The 7,147-nt window shown below is 41.2% G+C and overlaps 1 pseudogene; it reads right to left on the bottom strand.

The window, feature by feature from the left end:
* Positions 1–167: 167 nt before the first annotated feature.
* LOC114429679 (mast cell protease 3-like) lies at positions 168–2,280 on the bottom strand (annotated as a pseudogene).
* Positions 2,281–7,147: the final 4,867 nt, after the last annotated feature.

Here is a 7,147-nt window from a genome sequence, read left to right as displayed (position 1 = left end):
CTGTGCTTCATCTGGAAGCATGTTGGTCTGTGAGGCTTTCTTTTCTCATATGATTTAAAAACAGGCAAAGTCACACATGTAAGAGCAACCAGCAGTTTATTATCAATGTTATCATTCATGAATGACAGATTACATACTGAATTGTACATCTTTTTTTTCTTTCTTTTTTTACATTAATTGGCTAATTTCACATAGTTCTCCATACATTTTATCGCTCTCTCTTTATTCATTTTGGTTCTGTTTATTCTGGTTCTCTTATTTTTGAACACAAAACATGCGAAGCAGCAACAGAAACATTGTTCTTTGGTGGTGCAGCTGTCTGAACTACAGAGACCATCTGCAAGTGAGCTCTGATGTTCACACTGTTACTAATTACCTTTTTTCATTATTCATCAAACAGCAGTCTAAATGTGCATCATTGTTTTGATGTGAAATTACAGAATTAATTTAAAAGAAAATCACCACAAACTTAAAGCGTTTACATTTTCCTCCCTGTGTCCACTTATGGTCGACATCACAGAGGGAAGTCTGGCTCAAAAAGCAACAAAGTGACTAAAATAAAGCAAAAATGTCAAATATTTTGTCACATTTAGCATGTCTTTTTCTTCAAAATGCCATTGATCCAGGGGAGAAACTTGGATATGTCAGTGTAAACATTGGGCAGAGCTGGGTAGTCACATTTTCTTCTCCAAAGGAAACAACACCGACTGCCACCCCATCACACACCAGAGGGCCACCAGAGTCACCCTGTGAGGAGGAAATAACTGGTTGTTGTTGTTATTTTTTCATACCATATATTTACAGTGAAAAAAATAAAAGACATACATCACAGAATCCTTTGTTTGTGCTGTATCCACCAGCACAGATGACTTTAGGAGGAAGTCCATCCCACAGCTTATGACACTTCTCCAGGTCAATGATGGGCACATCCACAACCTGCAGTTCATCAGCACTGTTACCTGCAGTTTTTGTGAGGCCCCATCCAGCCACGGTGCAATTCTGTTGAGGTTTCAGGGGTTTTGGATGAGTTGGAATCTCAATCAGCTTGATGTTTTCCCCCAGTTGAGCTTTCCTGGACAGCTGGAGACATAGAATCATTCATCAGTCTTCTGTGCTATACACTTTATATACACACATAGTCATCTATCAGCATATTATGATTAAATGGGCCAACAGCACACAGCAGTCAGGATGACCAGATGTCGCAATTAGACAGTCACACAGCCTGTCCACCTGGTTTTGTCAGACACTGAAGTGCTGCTGGCCATGACAACCACTCTCCACTTTAAGGGCGAAGCATATAGTGGACAACGTGTCCTGGTTAACTACAAAATGTAGTGGTAATACATGCATGTGCTAATACACAATAAAGAAAAAATAAAGAAATATTTTTTAATAATTTAATAATTATTTAATCTTTTTTGACTGAAATGGTTACCATATCTGTGACTGAGCACTGTGGGTGTATGGTTGTGTGTGTGTGTGTGATATAGATACTTTGCAGGGGAATTTTATTTTACAGATTACAGATTAGGATCACAGCCAAACTTTGCACTTAGTTTAGATGAGAAGTACAAAAAAAGATATTCTCTATGCTACTGAGGCAGAGGTTATATATGTATATATACAAATGCAGTGTATTTTTTATGTCACATAGTAGCCTACTATATAGTAAATTGATCATATAACATAGTTTACACATTCCCCTGGAACAAATATGTACTCACTTTGACGAGCATGATGTCATTCTTCACTGTCTGATCATCATAATATGGGTGGATGCACTCATTCTTCACTCCGTACACCATTGTGTCGGTTTTTTATATACTGAGATTGTGGGTGCCCAGAATAACTTCAGTTCTGCATGAATGATGACAGAGAAAACATTAAGATGGATTGTTTATATAAATAAAGATCTCTGCAGTAGAGTACAGGTCACTCACAAGCCAGCACAGTGTGCAGCGGTCATCACGAAGTCCTCACTGACCAGGAATCCTCCACATGCATATTCATTGGCATCCAGATATGCCATGTACTGCATGGTGTTTTTCTCAGCCTTGTGACCATTTATGATTTTAGCTCCAAAAGCTGAAACTAAAGAGTCAAATTAAAAGAGACAACATTTGACATGTGTGTAAGAAACAGGTTGGTGCAAGCTTACCATTTTGACCCAGACAGATCAGAACATGGAACAGCAGGAACTTGATCAGTGGGTGCATTGTGACTGAAGGACGAGCACAATGGTGTCTTTCTGCAGAGCAGTGCACCCTTTTAAGGCTTTCTGTAGATATCTAACAAACTGCGCCCTCTGCCATAGCTTCTCATGAGGTTGTTTATCAAAGGTGGAAAAAAAGTGAAGGGTTGATAAGAACTGGTTTCTATTTTCATATCACAGAACATATCAGAAAAGTCATGAACATAGCTTCTAGGAAGTAGTGTAAATACTAGCCATACATGTGTGTAGTTTTACTAGGAGTGTGTTGATCATTTGGAAGTTGTGTGTAAAGCAGTGAGTTGTGTTTACAGTTCAGCAAAAGATGCTGTGAAGTGGATTATATTTATACAATTGCAAATTGTGTGTTACAAAAGTGCAAACTGAGTGTAAAGCAGTTTTTTTGTTTTAGTTTTGTAAACTCAGTGAGTGATTTTGCTATAACTATTAATAGTTTTAGAAATTGTGCTATAAGAATCATTGTTAGTGTTTAAGCATTCAGAAAAAAACTGTATATGCAGCTAAGTACAGAGTATAAGTGTCACTATAATCCAATCAGAGTACAGTACACAGTATGAGCACAATATATGATGCATGGATACAAATCTGGAGCTATAAGGTGCTAAGTTGTCATGGTGATAAGGCAGGTGATGGGGGTCTATGTAAGCTCCATCCTGGTCATTGTAGGCGTAGTTCGGCTCCCCCAGGTCATCGGTGGGGGCGTGGTCTCTGCCAGCCAGCAGATTGGTCCGTTTCAGAGCGCGGCCTTCTCCAAATGCACGGTACAGATACACCGCCATGACGAACAGCGCCACCTGCAGAGAGGCGGAAACACTCAGTGTGATGGAGCTAGAGTAACATAAGGCTACCATCCAGACTCACTGTACGAGACAGACTCTAGTGTGTGTGTGGGTGTGTGTGTGTGTCTGTGTGTGTCAGTGTGTCTGTGTGTGTCTGTGTGTGTCTGTGTGTGTCAGTGTGTCTGTGTGTGTCAGTGTGTCTGTGTGTGTGTGTCTGTGTGTGTCTGTGTGTGTCAGTGTGTCTGTGTGTGTCAGTGTGTCTGTGTGTGTGTGTGTCTGTGTGTGTGTCTGTGTGTGTGTGTGTGTGTGTGTGTGTGTGTACTTGTAAATATTACTTTGGGGGTTCTCTTCCCAAGGAGCCCACCAACAGTGAGGGGCCCATGCAGCAACCTCGTGGGGTCCAAAATCAACCACACACACACACACACAAACACACTTCCGGAAGTGTGTGTCATTTGAACCAATGAGACACGCAGCCTACCGAAGGAGGACATTTGATAGGCTACTTCACTTCTGGCATTGCCAGTTCGAGACATGGGCCTATTTTCTTATTCCGCTTGGTACCAGCGGAGTGATATCAACGTTAATGTCAACAGCGACAGGTAGGTTTGCTTCATTTGACTCTTTCTGTGATTTTACGTCTTTCTCTGGACTCTGCCTGCAGCTGAGCTGCACTCATATATCAGCTACTTCTCGCTACTAACTTCTGTTGTGAGGTACTTATCAGTAACTTTTACTACAAATTGGTAGCTTCTGCTGTCGGCTAAAACTCGCTAGCTCCACATGCTAGCTTCTTCCACTAGATACTACTGCATCGCCTGCAGCTGAAGTGCAATTACATAGATTTATAGCTCGTATGTCAGCTACTTCTTCCAAATAACGTCTACTGTCTGGTATCTATCAATGCATTTTACTGTCGGCTACAAATCGCTAGCCTTTACTGTGGGCTAAAAGTCGCTAGCTACTTCCGTTAGCTTCTTCCGCTAGCTACTGCTGCACTGCCATATATGCACAGCAAAGCACATTAATCAGGAACAGTTCAATCAAAGCAGTCTGTATATGAGTCTATGAATAGCATTTATTGATGTATGTAACTTAGTTTGCTAGGGATGTTTTTCTGGTGCACATGCTGTGAACTCCTGACTTTGTATGAGCACAAATGTGAGTAAACAGTGTTTAACCTGCTGGCTCACTTAGTGCCACATCAGTGTTTCTGACAGTGGGTACCAGTCCAGTGTTACAGATGGAGAAGCATCATTTGACTACCTTGTACCTTTGGTATGGATCTGATGTTTCTCTTTTAATAATATTGTAGATACATTCAGGTTGAATTAAATTGGTTTAATATCAATATAAACCTCTGTCTCAGAGAGGGCATAGCTGTTTTCATTGGTACTATGGTTATCTATGTAATGATATGAGCCATAATGATCAAAAGGAAGGAAAGGATTCGGCCTGCTGAAGAAGCAAAGGTGTACATTCAGTCTTCCAGTGACAAGTCAGGTTGCATACAAACATTTATTGACAGTAATAAAGGTATGGAGTTGTTATTTTAGTATGATTATATGGTCTATAATTAAGTGTTGGCTCAGTATTTCTATTAAAATGCCTCTATAGGAAGAGGAGTGTTTGCAAGCCCAGACCATTGAACCAGGGGCTTTTGTACTGGAGTACAGGGGTGAACTCATATCAGTGGAAGAATGCCAGTCAAGACACTACTCAGAGAAAGAGAGTACATTTCTGTATGAATTTGAATGGCAGAATCACCGCTGGTGGTAAGCAAATCACATGTTGTGTAGAGATTCAGGCAATTCTTATTAACTCATGAGTCAAATATTTTAAATAACTGATGGATGAACAAATGAAGCAGTGTTGACATGTTTGAGACATGAGAAGAGATTTATCTGTGTAGTGTTATCCTACAGTTTAAGTTGACCTCTGTGTTATGTGCTATTTAATGTTTTTACATTGTAAGTGTGTACATTTGATGATTCAGTATTACATGATTTCAAAGGTTCACTTTATTTCTCTGGCTTTTAGTATTGATGCATCCAAAGAAGATGGATCCCTGGGAAGATTAGTGAATGACAACCACAAATCACCAAACTGTGTAATAAAAAAAGATAATGGTAAAGGACAGGCCACATTTGTGCCTCTTTGCTGTTCAGGCCATAGAAATTGGAACTGAAACTGATTTCAACTCTGGTGATTCCAAGTGGCCTTGGCGTGAAAAGGTGAGTTAGATTAAACATCTATCTGTGTGGTGTTTAAAGGGGTATTTATACTGTAGTGAGTTGCATTGTCTTATATATGCTGAAAAAAACTTTCACATGAGCTAACTATCACTGCTAATCTTTAATCTGACTTCACAGGGCTCTAGAGTGCGACCATTTTGGGCGCACATGCGACCTAATTTCTCAAAGGTGCAACCAAAAAATATCAGAGGTCGCACCAGTACGACCAGCTGTAAGAGGGAGATGCATTCTCCGCGACTCTCAAAAGTCTCCAACAACAGACACACATTGGGCTCATATCGTGGTCTGAACCAATCAGAGACGGTGAAGGGAGGGACCTCCGTGTGTGTATCTTTGAAAACGTGTCTGCTGCGGTCAGCAGAGACCGAAAATTCAGAAGAAGAACGCGGACATATGCTGCGCAGAGCGGATGCTGTGTGATAAAGCTTGTTCCATGCAGCACGAGAACAGAGAGATCTGTTCGTGTTCCCAAGGTGACGAGAACAAAGTCCGTTTCGGCCCGGACTTTTTAAAACGTGTGTGCAGAACTCATACGGCCCTCTGACTGCAGCGCGCAGCGCGCACACAGACAGACAGGTATTAAAGACGTTTCGCTGCAGAAACCGCAGTTTAAGTGAACATGCAGCGGAGGAGCAGGATTTGTTGCTACTATGCGGGTTTTGATAATTTGCTGTTGACCTGAATGAGTGATGATAACGAGCCGGTCATGTTCAGGGAGGGGGCGTGACGTGCTCGTAGCATCATAACAGACTGAACAGCAGGTCTGAGGACAGTGTTATCTGACCTGTGAGGTTCATCCATGAAGGCTGAGTCACTCTGAATGACAGCAGTCAGCTGGTTTTAAGGAGTTATAGAACATGGTTACATGACGAACGCCCATTTAAAAAGTATTGTTATTATCCTGCTATAGTGGAGCATTGTCTGCCAGTATGATGTCTGCATACAGCTAAACTGTAACAGACAGAATGAAGAGTCTGTCAGCTGGAGCTCAGCTTTAGAAAGAGAGGAGACAGAGGCAGAGAGGAAGAGAGGAAGAGGTGAGGAAGATGAGAGAAGAAGTACTGTAGCTGCATTAGAAACGTGAATCTCAATCACAGCTATTAAATAAATAAAGGTGTATATAATTTAAATAATTTTTAATTCCCATTGCCAGATAGATAAGTGAGGAGCGACAGCCAGAAAATACAGAGAGAAAGCAAACAGGGAAATGAAGAGTGCTGTAACTTTGAATCTTCATCATGGATTTCTGACAGGCAGACTTGTTGGATAGTTTGTCCATAATTTGAATGAGTACTATCGGTACATGTATTTGTTTATTTTTATTTACCTGTGTTCATTAAACAAGGTCCAAAGTCAGTTTAGGATGATATGTTATTATTAAGCCCGTTCATATTTCCTAGAGATCAATTTTTGGACCTCAGTATTTCTAAAACTTTGGCTACAGCCCTGCGAGGCCGTCAGGTAAACAGTAGATGTAGCTGCAGATGATGAGAGAAGATGAAAAGAACTTCTGCGTTAGGATAGGTGTCAAGTTAAGGCCTGATCCATAACATATATGGACAGCATTTAAAAAACAAACTGCTGTGTGATGTGTGATGCGGTGCACCTAACTTTTGTGCCGGTGCACCCAAGAAAAAAAGGTTAGGCGCACCGGTGCAACCAGTGCAAAAAGTTAGTCTAGAGCCCTGCTTCAGGTGACCAACAAGCAGGCTCCTGCTGGGGCAGCTGATCTGGGGATGTCCTCCACAGATCACACTTCACATGGAGATTCACACAAAGATGATGTCAGCACACAGGTAATGCAGATTCTTTCTTTTATGGCTGTGGCTGTGTACTGTCTGGTATCTTTGTTTAGATGGGAAGGTGTTTGTATTGCTTTT

Source organism: Parambassis ranga, unplaced genomic scaffold (assembly GCF_900634625.1).
Source record: "Parambassis ranga unplaced genomic scaffold, fParRan2.1 scaffold_203_arrow_ctg1, whole genome shotgun sequence".
Taxonomy (NCBI): domain Eukaryota; kingdom Metazoa; phylum Chordata; class Actinopteri; family Ambassidae; genus Parambassis; species Parambassis ranga.
This window is presented reverse-complemented; position numbering and strand designations above follow the sequence as displayed.